This window comes from Physeter macrocephalus, chromosome 13 (genome assembly GCF_002837175.3).
Source record: "Physeter macrocephalus isolate SW-GA chromosome 13, ASM283717v5, whole genome shotgun sequence".
Classification (NCBI taxonomy): Eukaryota; Metazoa; Chordata; class Mammalia; order Artiodactyla; family Physeteridae; genus Physeter; species Physeter macrocephalus.
This window is the reverse complement of record NC_041226.1, coordinates 85,181,847-85,195,001: the sequence shown is the minus strand read 5'-3', so window position 1 is coordinate 85,195,001 and position 13,155 is coordinate 85,181,847.

Genomic DNA, 13,155 nt, shown 5'->3' with positions numbered 1-13,155 from the left:
CAGGGTCCCCCAGAAAGCTGTTCCCTCTCTCTGAAAGGCGGTTCCCCCCAATTCTTCACCAGGTTCGCTCCTTCTTCATTCTAGTTTCAACCCACATGCACCTTCTGAGGAGGCCTGGCTTCGCCAGGGACAGACTCTCACAGCCCTCAGTGATTCTCCCCTCTGACGTTGATCATAATTGTCACCAGATAACCATTTGTGCCATTGTCTGAACACAAGCCGTGAAGGTCTCCCCTGCTTCCCCTGCATCTAGCAAGTAAATATTTTCAGTGGATGGATGGGTGGATGGATGGGCAAACAAAATAATGGGCCTGTCCCCCCGCCACACCCCAAGGGGCTGGTGCATGGTGAAGGCCCAGGGCTGGGGTGGGGGGCTGTGACTTGGGGTCCGGAAGCCCCGGTCAGTCCTACCTGAGCTGCATGGACTTCCCGGCCATTAGCGAAGGGATGTGAGACCCTGCCGCAGGGAGAGAGCGCCGCTACCCATCGGGAGGACCAGCCCTCAATGTGATGCGATCGTCTCGGAAGACCCATCCCAAAGGGGACCCTGCATGCACACGGAGGACTTCCCGTGTAAACAGCTGCCGCTATGTGTCCCTGTTTTACAGCCGTGGAAACCCAGGCGGAGGCTTGTCCATAGCTTGGCTGAACTTTAAGGGACCTCGGCCCAAAGGCTTTTTAATCCGAAGGCAAGCCCTGCCCCAAGGATCCGGGATTCAGTCCCGGCTCCGTGGCCCGCTCTCCTCCGACACCCACACCCCGAGTGCTGGGCACCGAGGTGGCATCCCTGCGCTGGGCAGACCGCGAGGGGTCAGCAAGGGCGGAGCCCGGCACGCGGGCAGGAGCATCGGGACCGCAGCGCCCCTTCCCGCCCTCTTCCCCTGCCTCTTCTCGCCCTCCTCGCCCCCACTCCCCGCTTCCCCCCTTTCTCGCCCACCTCTTCTCCCTCCCCCTCTCCCTCCCCCTCTTCCAAGCGTCAGGTGGGGCCGTAGCCCTGGCTAGTCCTGAGGCCGGAAATGCTGGACTATTCGGGTCATTCATCCCTTTCCCGGGGGGACCCGGGCGGGGTCCTTGCGGAGTCGGGAGGGCACGGCGCTCCCTGGTGGCCGCGCCCGCGGGGGCGGCGCAGGGCGGGAGCGCGCGGGGCTCCCGGCGCGGTTCCGCTTTCGCTCCCCGACGGTCTCGTTCATTAGCCGCCCTCTGTCTGTCTGCGGAAGGCGCCGGGAAACGGGCCAGAGAGACACCCCCCAACCACAAGCAATCAGGCGGGGGTGGGGGGCTCGGGGTGGTGGGCACCACGCGTGCCGTGTACAGGGGCCCCTCCAAAGTGGGAGACGGACACCTGTTCTCAGAGGTCGCCCTGAGAAGGGGAGGGCGGGGGCAAAAGCACGGAGGCTCTGGGGGGCCCCTGGAGCCGCAGGGTTAGGAATTGAGGGCGGGGGGGCGGGTAGGGGGCAAAATGCATGTGGTTTGGAGAGTCTGGGGAAGCAGGACCCCCAGAACCTCTGTTACAGGCTTTGGGGTCCCCGCCTCCCTCAACCCCAGCAACGAGCAGCCAAGGCTCATCGAGCGAGAAGCGCCCCCTGGCTTCTGCGGGGCGGCAAGGCGGGCACCAAGCCCTGCGAAGGCGGTGAAGCCGGGGAAACGGGGAGGTGGAGGTGCCCAAGGGGGTCAGGGCTGGAGGATGGCCTGAGGCCCCACAGGCCCCTGTGACCCTCACACAGCCTGGCCTCGTGGGGGGTGCGGAAGGAGAGATCATATAGGGTTGTGGCCCCAATGGGAGAACCTTTGGTGCCGTCTAACAAAATCACAGATGTACATGCCCTTTGAGCCAACAATATCTTACAGATATCTGCCCATGTGTTAAGTGACACGCAACAGTGATTCATTGCTACCTTGTATTTGCAAAAGGTTGGAAACAACCTAAGTATCCCTCCAAGAGGGCCGGTTAAATAAATCATGGTCCAACCATACAGTGGAACACTGTGCCTCTGTTCAAAGAAATGAGGAAGTGCCATGTGAATTGATACGGACTAATTTCCATGACATATCGTCACGTGAAAAAGGCGGGTATGGAAGGGAGTGTATAGTAAGCTATCATTTGTCGTCAATTCATTTAGAGTTGACTTTTTTTTTTTTTCTTGGCCTCACTGTATGGCTTGCGGGATCTTAGTTCCCCGACCAGGGATCGAACCCGTGCCCCCTGTAGTGGAAGCACAGAATCCTAACCACTGGACCGCCAGGGAATTCCCTAGAGTTGACTTTGAAACAAGAATTCATATTATAATCTCTAGGAAGCCAGCCAAAGCATGTGCAGCCATTTATCAGAGGGAAAATAGAATTAAGAAAACTCCTTGGTGGGTTAGTTCACTTTTTTAAGGGGGTGAACAATAGCTATACAATTTTGCTTATAACTATGTAGATTATCTCCAGAAAGAGAAATAAGAAACTGATAACACCTCCAGAGAAATGATGATGCCCGCGTCTGGGGAAAGGAATGGGAGGGAGGTCTTTCTACCAAAAGGCTTTGGTGTCTTTTAGATTTTGAACCACGTGTATCCCGTTATTCATCCTGCTGAAAGGAAAATATGTAAATGGATGTGGGACCCCCTTTAGGAGGCTGTCACGGTGGTAAAGTTGAGAGGTGACGTGAGCTGGGTGATGGAAGGGGTGGGAAGGGCTGGATTCCCGATGCTGTTAGGAGATGGAACAGACCACAAGGCTGTGGGAAGTGAGGGGCCAGGGAGAGCAGAGAATCCAGGGCGATGCCCACATTTCTGGGGCTGCCATTCCTGGGAAAGGGAATCCTAGAGCCCGCGGGCTTGGAGGAAGACGGATGAGTCCAGTTTGGGCTCATTTGTCTTTTTCCCCCTTTGACTGTCCAGGACGCCCTCTACCTTCCCTGTGGAGAAATTTCCTCCCTTAGGTGGTCTCGAGGGGAGGGCAGTTGCCAGGCCATCCTTGTATGTCTGAGTAAGCCCTGGGCTCAAATGCCTCCTCGGTCACCCCCCAGAGCCCCTGGACCCACGTCTGTTTTCTCGGCCCCGACTGGTGACGTGACTAACTGCAAAGGGAACTAGCAGATCCTTCGGGTAAAATATCCTGTGTCATGATTGAGGTGGTGACTACATTCATATATTTGTAAACTCGTGGAACTGTACACTTCAACTGGATGTATTTTACTACAGGTAAATTATACCTCAATGAAATTGATTTAATACATATACACATATGTATACATGACTTGATAACAACACAAAAGATAAGAGGGGTCTGTCTCAATGTGTCTTTGTGTCATGGAAGTGATAAAAATATTAATTTATGTTTGACTTTAATAGATCAAGAGTTCATATTATCATCTCTAGGGTAACCAGTAAAAGTATGCACAACTATTTATTAGTGGGGAAAATGGAATAAGCAAATATGATTAGCATAATGGAAGAAGAGAAAGGGAGGAAAAGGACTGAACAGCTGGACAAACAGAAAAATAGGAATATGAAAGATTTAAACCCAATATATCAGCATTGCATTAAATATAAAAAGGTTCAATACTCCAGTTAAAAGACAAACGATATTAGGAGAAAAAAAATCCACAACTACATCCTGCTTATGAGAAATAGATTTAAAATATGAGGCTACAGAAAGAGTGAAAGTGAAAAGATGGAAAAAGATATACATCATGAAAACATTCACCAAAACAAGTCTCCTCTAGCTATATTAATATCACACAACTTAGACTTTCCTAGAGATAAAGAAGAACATTTAATGATGATTAATGGGCCATTTACCAGGAATGTGTAACATTTCTAAATTTATATGTACATAATAACAGGACTTCAATTGCAAGCAAAGCAAAATTGACAAACCTAAGAGGAGAAATAGGCAAATTCACAATCATAGTGGGAAATTTTAACACATCTCTTATGGAAGGAGCAGACACCCACATGCACACACAGAGCACGTTGGGAAGGATATAGGACATTGCACCTGACTCCTGAAGAGCACACGTTCTTTTCTGATGTACCTGGAATACTTTTTTTTAAATTAATTAATTAATTTATTTATTTCTGGCTACGTTGGGTCTTCATTGCTGCGCGCGGGCTTTCTCTAGTTGTGGTGAGCCGGGGCTACTCTTCGTTGCGCTGCGCGGGCTTCTTATTGCGGTGGCTTCTCTTGTTGTGGAGTACGGGCTCTAGGCGTGAAAGCTTCAGTAGTTGTGGCACGTGGGCTCCAGTAGCTGTGGCTCGTGGGCTCTAGAGTGCAGGCTCAGTAGTTGTGGCGCACGGGCTTAGTTGCTCCGCGGCATGTGGGCTCTTCCCAGACCAGGGATCGAACCCGTGTCCCCTGCATTGGCAGGCAAATTCTTAACTACTGTACCACCAGGGAAGCCCTGTACCTGGAACACTTAACAAGACTGACCACATGCCAGGCCTTAAAGCAAGTCCCCCAAAATTTCAAAAGGGTTGAAATCATACAAAATATGTTCTCTGACTATAGTGGAATTAAGCTAGAAGTCAATAACAGAATAGACAATTTTTAAATTCCCCAGTTTGGGGATATCAAGCAATACACTTCTAAATAACCCTTGGGGGCTTCCCTGGTGGCGCCTGCCAACGCAGGGGACATGGGTTCGATCCCTGGTCTGGGAAGATCCCACATGCCACGGAGCAACTAAGCCCGTGCGCCACAACTAATGAGCCTGCGCTCTAGAGCCCACGAGCCACAGCTACTGAGCCCACACGCCACAACTACTGAAGCCTGGGCGCCTAGAGTCTGTGCTCCACAACAAGAGGAGCCACCACAATGAGAAGCCCGTGCACCTCAACGAAGAGTAGCCCCCGCTCGCTACAACTAGAGAAAGCCTGCGTGCAGCAACGAGGACCCAACACAGCCAAAAATTAAATAAATAAATAAATAAATAAATAACCCTTGCATCAGAGAAAACAATCACAAAGCCTGTTGGAAAACATTTTCAACTGAAGGGAGAAGGAGAGGGGGCAGGAGAGAAGAGGAGGTGAGGGGAGCTGGAGGGGAGGGGGAGGGAAGAGAAGGAAAGGGCGACACCAGTATAGGTGCTACAGACATTTAAAAGACCCTAAGAGAAGTTTCAGTTTCAGTTAGGATGTAGAAAGTTGTGAAGGACAATTGCCTCCACCATAACAATGAAAAAATTGCGGACAGTTCCAAGATTTGGGGGACTTGATGCTTACATAATTTTAGGGTCATTCTTTAGGCCAAAGAAAAAAAATTAAGAATAAAAAATAGGTATCCAAGCAAACAGCTATGTGGGACGAGAGAAGAAATCCTAACAAATGATAAATACTTAAAAAAATAAAAAAGAACCCCAAACCAACAAACAAAACAAAAACAAACCGAAAAAAAGTAAAAAAGAAAAAGAAATTTAAAAAGAAGAAAAAAAGAAAGAAAAATTTAAAAATCCAGAAAACTATGTATGTGAATTAACTGTTGGACCTCTCTTTATGTACCTTTTCCCTACATTTTTTTGGCTCCACACTCTTTGCTCACCTCCTCTTACAACAATGATGTTGTAATATTTTCTACAGAGAGAATGGAAATTCTTTAGCATGGTTGATCAAAATGTAGCTTTTGGGGGCTTCCTTCCCTGGTGGCGCAGTGGTTAAGAATCCGCCTGCCAATGCAGGGGACACGGGTTCGAGCCCTGGTCCGGGAAGATCCCACGTGCTGCAGAGTAACAAAGCCCGTTCACCACAACTACTGAGCCTGTGCTCTAGAGCCCGCGAGCCACAACTACTGAGCCCGTGCACCACAGCTACTGAAGCCCGCACGCCTAGAGCCCATACTCCGCAACAAGAGAAGCCACCGCAATGAGAAGCCCGCGCACCGCAACGAAGAGTAGCCCCCGCTCGCCGCACCTAGAGAGAGCCCGCGTGCAGCAACGAAGACCCAATGCAGCCAAAAATAGATAAATAAAATAAATAAATTTATTTTTTAAGTGGCTTTTGTTATCGCTAGTTAAGAACTTTTTTTTTTCAGCTTCATAACCTATGATCCTATGATTGAGGATCCTGAGGTAAGATTTGGTCAAATATGTCTAGGGAGCATGAAATATGCCACTTTGCCCCCAGATGTGCTGGCTGTCTGAGGTGCTGCTACAGAGCTGGCCCCTGCACAGAACTCTGATAAATCCTATTTTGTGTGAACTTCATCAAAAACAAAAATGTATGCTGCATTTATACTTTTATACTTTGCATTATCACATCTATTCCTGATGGGAGAGAACTTCCATTTTCACCGTTGATGAGAACCAAATCTTCTGCTTACAATGTTTTTAAAAAATTGTGGTGAAAAACACATAAAATTTACCATCTTCACCATTTTTTAGTGCATAGTTTGATAGTCTTAAGTACATTCACGTTCTTGTGCAACCATCACCACCATCCATCTCCAGAACTTTTCCATCCTGCAAACTGAAACTCTACATCCATTAAACACTAACTCCCTATACCCCATTCCCCAGCCCCTGACAACCAACCTTCTACTTTCTGCCTCTATGGATTTGATTTCTCTAGGTCCCTCATATAAGTGGAATTATACAGCATTTGTCTTTTTTTTTTTTTTTTTTTTTTGCTTTACGAGGGCCTCTCACTGTTGTGGTCTCTCCCGTTGCGGAGCACAGGCTCCGGACGCGCAGGCTCAGCGGCCGTGGCTCACGGGCCCAGCCGCTCCGCGGCATGTGGGATCAGTATTTGTCTTTTTGTGACTGGTTTATTTACTTAGCATCATATCCTCAAGGTTCATCCATGTTGTAGCGTATGTCAGAATTTTCTTCTCCTTTTTAAAAAATTTACTTATTTATTTATTTATTTTTGGCTGCATTGGGTTTTCATTGCCGCACGCGGGCTCTCTCTAGCTGCAGCAAGCAGGGACTGCTCTTCGCCACGGTGCGTGGGCTCATCGCGGTGGCTTCTCTTGTTGCGGAGTACGGGCTGTAGGCACGCGGGCTTCAGTAGTTGTGGCACTCAGGCTCAGTAGTTGTGGCTCACGGGCTCTAGAGTGCAGGCTCAGTAGTTGTGGCACACGGGCTTAGTTGCTCCACGGCATGTGGGATCTTCCTGGACCAGGGCTTGAACCCGTGTCCCCTGCATTGGCAGGCGGATTCTTAACCACTGCACCACCAGGGAAGTCCCAGAATTTTTTTCTTTTTTAAGGCTGAATCATATTCCATTGTATGAACAGACTGTATTTGTTTATCCATTCATCTGCTGAAGGACACTTGGGTTGCTTCTGCCATTTGGCTATTGTGAATAATGCTGCTATGAACATGGGTGTACAAATATGTCTTTGAGACCCTGCTTTTAATTATGTTGGATGTGCACCCAGGAGTGGAATTGCTGGATCATATGGCCATCCTATTTTTAATTTTTGAGGAACTGCCATACTGTTTTCCACAGTGGCTGCGCCATTTTATATTCCTCTGCTTACAGTTTAAACATCTGCAGGATGGAGGAATTTTCCATAGACAGGCCTCTGGCTCTGGCTGCTATACTGCCTTTGGCCGTGGACCTTCATATCACACCACCAGCAAATCGTCACAGAAGGTGGTAAGAGTGTATTTCTGGAAGCCATTCTTAACATGGGTTGGCCACCAATATCTTACCTATCACAGAAGTGACTACATTCTCAAACTAAAAACAGAACTATGACCCAACAATTCCACTCCCGGGTATATATCTGAAAAAAACAAGAACACTAATTCAAAAAGATACATGCACCCCAATGTACATAGAATCATTATTTACAATTGCCAAGATATGGAAGTAAACTAAGTGTCCATCAATAAATAAATGGATAAAGATCTGGAGTGTGTGTGTGTGTGTGTGTGTGTGTGTGTGTGTGTGTGTGTGTGTGTGTATATAATGGAATACTACTCAGCCATAAAAAAGAATGAAATTTTGCCATTTGCAACAACATGGATGGATTCGGAGGGCATTATGCTAAGTGAAATAAGTCAGACAGAGAAAGACAAATACTGTATGATATCACTTATATGTGGAACCAAAAAGCCCCATCAGACTAAAGAATATAACAAAAAAGAAGCAGACTCACAGATGTAGAGAACAAACTAGTGGTTACCAGTGGGGAGAGGGAAAGAGGGAGGGGCAACGTAGGGGTACGGGATTAGGAAGTACAAACTACTCTATATAAAATAAATAAGCCACAAGGATATATTGTACAACATGGGGACTATAGCCAATATTTTATAATAACTATAAATGAAGTATAACCTTTAAAAATTGTGAATCACTCTATTGTACACCTGTAACTTACATAATATTTTATATCAACTATACTTCAATAAAATAATATGTATAATAAAAAAACAGAAGAGGAGAGAGACACAGACACACAGAGAGGAGAATCCTTTCAAGATACAGATACACAGAGGGAAGATAGCCCCGGGCCCATGAAGGCAGAGACAGGAGTGATGTATCTACATACAACCAAAGAATGCCAAAGACTGCTGGCTGCTCCAGAAGCCGAAAGAAAGGCACGGAACAGGTTCTCCCCCGGAGGCTTCAGAGAAAGCACGGCCCTGCCAATATCTTGATCTCGGACTTCAAACCGTAGGAGAATAAATTTCTATCGTTCTAAGACCCCACCCTCAAAAGTGACTACAGACCAGGCACATATATTCCACTCGGTCGAAACGGAATGTACTCCCAATGTGACTTCCCCTTAATCAAGCCTCCCAAATACCAGTGACCACTTCAATGCCTCCCAACGCAAGGCGAAGTGTGACAGGAGGGCAGGTTAGATGGAAAGAGACAGCAGTCTTAGCCAACGGCAGTTAAAATATCTTACCTTTTCCCTTTTTATAAAGACATCTGCCCGTGTGAACACAACGCCAAGGGGCCTTGAAGGAAGGTACCTGCAACTGAGGGGGCCTGATGCTTACATTTTACTAGCTGCGTTGAAATTTGCCTCTGCCAGGCACATTTTTGAAAATATTTAACTAGGCCACATAAACTCTATTTACGAACAGTCTTTGACGTTCAGCCTTGTAGATATTTAGTTTAATTTTGCTTTGGAACCAGTTGACTAGGAAGACGAATGTCCTCTGGAACAGTGTGTCCCACTTGGAAGTAAACAGACAACGGAAACCTCTCTATAAACCCCATCCTCCACGTCTCCATCATTTGCATCGCAGCGGCGAGGCTCTGTGAGAGGATGCCTGGGCCTGGGCGGGCTTGTACCTGTGCAGCCGGGGAGAGGGGTGGCCACGCTCCCCCGCGGTCGGACTTGAGAGGGAGCTGGCTGCAGACCCCAGCAACAGACTTCTTAGGAGGCTCTGCTCCCGGTGCCCCTGGCCCGTTTCCCTTCTTCTGCGGCCACTTTGCCCTTTCTTCCAGGGTGTCATGGGCGCAGCGTGACCACCAGGTGGCGGTGTTTGCCTACGTGGACGCTCTGTCGCCACCTCGTGGCCGAAAGTGAACACTACGCCTTCTGTCCCGTCCTAAGGGCGCAGTGAGAATCCAGTTCCGGCTGGGGAGTGTTAAACCCTCACTGTGTGCTCCATGGACTAACCCAGCGGCCCAGGAAGAAACATTCAGATTCTGGGGCCCAAAGGAAACATCTTCCAAAACCCTCCTTGCCCTCGGTTAATAGAGGATCAATAACCCCCCCATCCCAGGTACCACCCCCCCCCGCCCCCCACACACACACAAAGAACGGGCTCGCCGGCCAGGATTCAGTATTCAGACCCTGGACCCTAGTCAGATGCGGGAGTTGTGGGTTAGAGGGGTGTCAGGCTGCTTCCCCACCCCGCTCCATGGGATTCGGCCTTACCAATCGGCCACCAGCCCCTTTCCAACGCCCTGGGGTACCTCTGCGGATAGGACAGCTATGTGTCCTCAATCAGGGAGCGGGGACTGGGACACTGGGACAGCCCAGGGGCGGGAACCGAGGAGAGGAAGATGTCGAGGGTGCCGGCCACTGCACCCACTCCCAAACCGGGGTGCCCAGATACCCAGGGAGGATCTGAGCCTGCGCGGACTTGGTGGAGAGCTCACCTTGTGACTCCCTGGGGTCTGGAGGAGTGGGGTGGGGCGTGCTGGGGAAACACGCTGCAGGACCCATTGCAGGAAAAGACAACATAAACTGGACTTTGTTTCTCCCCTGCAGCCTCATTGCCTGGTATTGTATTACGTATTGATTTGCTTCCTTTGCTTGCTCTCTGTCTCAGCTGATCAGACGTGGTCTCTGCCCATCTCACGGTCTCCCCCGCTGGTCGTCGGTGCCTGGCACAGGGTCCCGCACACGGAGGTTGCCCAGCGAGCCTTTGTGAAACGCCTCTTGCTGCCATTCAACCACCTAGGCCGTGTGTGGGGTGTTCAACACTCTGCCACCTCGGAGAGAGCCTCCAGCCTGGGAATGGGGGTCTCTTTCTCTCTCTCCCTTTTTTTTAAAATTAATTTTTATTGGAGTATAGTTGATTTACAATGTTGTGTTCGTTTCTGCTGTACAGCAAAATGAATCAGCTATGCATCTGCATACATCCACTCTTTTTTTAGATTCTTTTCCCATACAGGTCATTACAGAGGGTCGAGTAGAGTTCAGAATGCTATACGGTAGGTTCTTATTAGTTATCTATTTTATATATAGTAGTGTGTATATGTCAATCCCAATCTCCCAATTTATCTCTCTGCCACTTTCCCCCTTGGTCACCAGAAGTTTGTTTTCTGCATCTGTGACTCTAATTTCTGTTTTGTAAGTAAGTTCATTTGTGCCATTTTTTTTAGATTCTGCATATAAGTGATATCATATGATATTTGTCTTTCTCTGTCTGACTTACTTCACTTAGTATGATAATCTCTAGGTCCATCCATGTCACTGCAAATGGCGTTATTTCATTCTTTTTTATAGCTGAGTAGTATTCCGTTGTATATTTGTACCACATCTTCTTTATCCACTCATCCGTCAATGGACACTGAGGTTGCATCCATGTCCTGGCTATTGTAAATAGTGCTGCGATGAACAGGGGGGTCTCTGATTTCATGAAAGGGGTGAGGGGTGAGGGGGAGGCCTGCCATGCAGTGAATGACTTCCAGTAACTCGAGAGAGCAGTGATAAATGGAATATTTATAAATGGAATATTTCCTGCCATATCAATAAACAAAGGAGGTCACAGTCACCAAGGATTGCAGCCCTCCAACGTGAGCAGGTGACCCCTGACGAAACTCAGGGCTGAAAAGAATACCTGCCATCTAGCAGCCGTCAGACTGCAGCCTCTCCCTGCCGGTGAGGAAACTCAGGATGTGAAAACACAGAATACTGGCCCCAGATAGCTAAGATGCCTATCAAAGGAGTGATTTCAGTGAGCCCAGACTCTTGCAGCTTCCCATACATAGAAAAGCGTTAACTTCCTTAACTTGAGATATCTGGCTTTCTTTAATTAACAATAATCCTTTGACAGTTCCCCACTACCTGCCCTTTGTTGCAAAACTCCACTATACTCCTGGCCTCCTCGGAGCAGTTTCTCAGAACCATCTGAAACGCTGTCTCCCGGGCTGCAGTCCTCATTTTTCCTCAAATAAAACTTAACTCGCAATTCTCACATTGTGCATGTATATTTTTAAAATCAGCAGCAGAAAAACTGCCCCACTCGTGACAGAAAGTGTCACGACCCAAAAATGAATCTTGAAAATGCTTTAAAACCCAATGACTCTGTCCTCCTGTACGAGTTTCCTGTGGCTGCCGTAATAAATGACCACAAACTAGGTGGCTTAAAACCCAAGAAAAATGTATTCTCACAGCTCTGGAGGGCAGAAGACCGAAATCCAGGTGTCAGCAGGGCCGGGCTCCCTCTGAAGGCTGGAGGGGAGGGTCCCTCTGGCCTTGTCCAGTGCGTCTGGTGGCTGCCAGCAACCCTTGACTGGTGACCACATGACTTCAATCTCTGCCTCTGTGATCACAAGGCCTCCTCTTCTCTGTGTGTCCAATCTCCTCTGCCTTTCTCTTCTAAGGACGTTTGTCATTGGGTTTAGGGCCAGCTGGATAATCCAGGAAGATCCCATTATCTCAAAATCCTTAGCTTGGTCACTCTGCGAAGACCCTTTTTCCAAATAAGGTCACATTCGCAGATCTCAGGGATTAGGATGAGGGCGTGTCCTAGGGACCCCCATTCAGCACACCCCCTTAGGCTGCCTTTTTTCTTAGCACATATAATACACAGCATTCCAGGTGTGAGAATTATGTACGTGTTTATTACCTGTCTCCCTTCTTGCAGAGGGACCTACTGCCTGGTGCATGATGGAGACTCAAAAAGTTTTTGTTGAATGATTGATGAATGGAACTAATGTTTGTCTTCGTATTTGACTACACTGAGTCCCGTTTTACACTCCCAAGATAGAAATAACCTGTTTCGCCTTGATGATGAGAGCTTTATGTATCTAATACCTCCTACCCCCGCATTCCTCCCCGGCACTCACGCATGCCATGTGAAAGAAAACATTGAAGCAGGCATAAAGTTTCAAACCGTGTGGGCCAGTCTCCAGACACCCCAATAAGGACCAGTGGATGAAGCAGGCCGTCCCCCCCAAGGGCAAGGCAAAAACTCCACTTGGGGTGGACAGACTCCAAGCTTCGAGATGGCAAACTCCTGCAAGGCTTAGACTGAGGCCAAGATTCAGCCTGAGACCCAAGAGGAGAGAGCCGGCTCCTCTGCCTGTCTCTGAGCCGGGGAAGGGCAGCTCAGCCAGCACAGTGGGCAGTGGAAGGTGCGCCCTTCAGTGTCTCGTGCCGGGGTCCCCACCTTTTCCTGAGCAGCAAACGCTGGTCACCAACACCCAGGTCTCTTTTGGCGGTTGCATCTCTCCTGGGTGGGAGTGGTATGCACCAGCCGCCCCTGGCCCCCACCCCAATCCAGACCACAGGAGGTGGCGAGAGCTGCAGAGACCCCAAGCCCTTCTGTCCAAAGGGATGAAAACTCCCACTGCAGGAGGACGAGGGTGGCGAAGGATGCCCGGAAACCGGGCAGGGAAAGAGCCCCCTCAGTGTGCAAATATTAAGTGTCATTGTTACCTGCTCCCAATGCTGTGATGTTTGGGGAAAGTCCCAGCTGCTTCTTTAACTGGGTTCCTGAACCTTCCTGGCCTCCCTTTCCTCCCAGCCCGG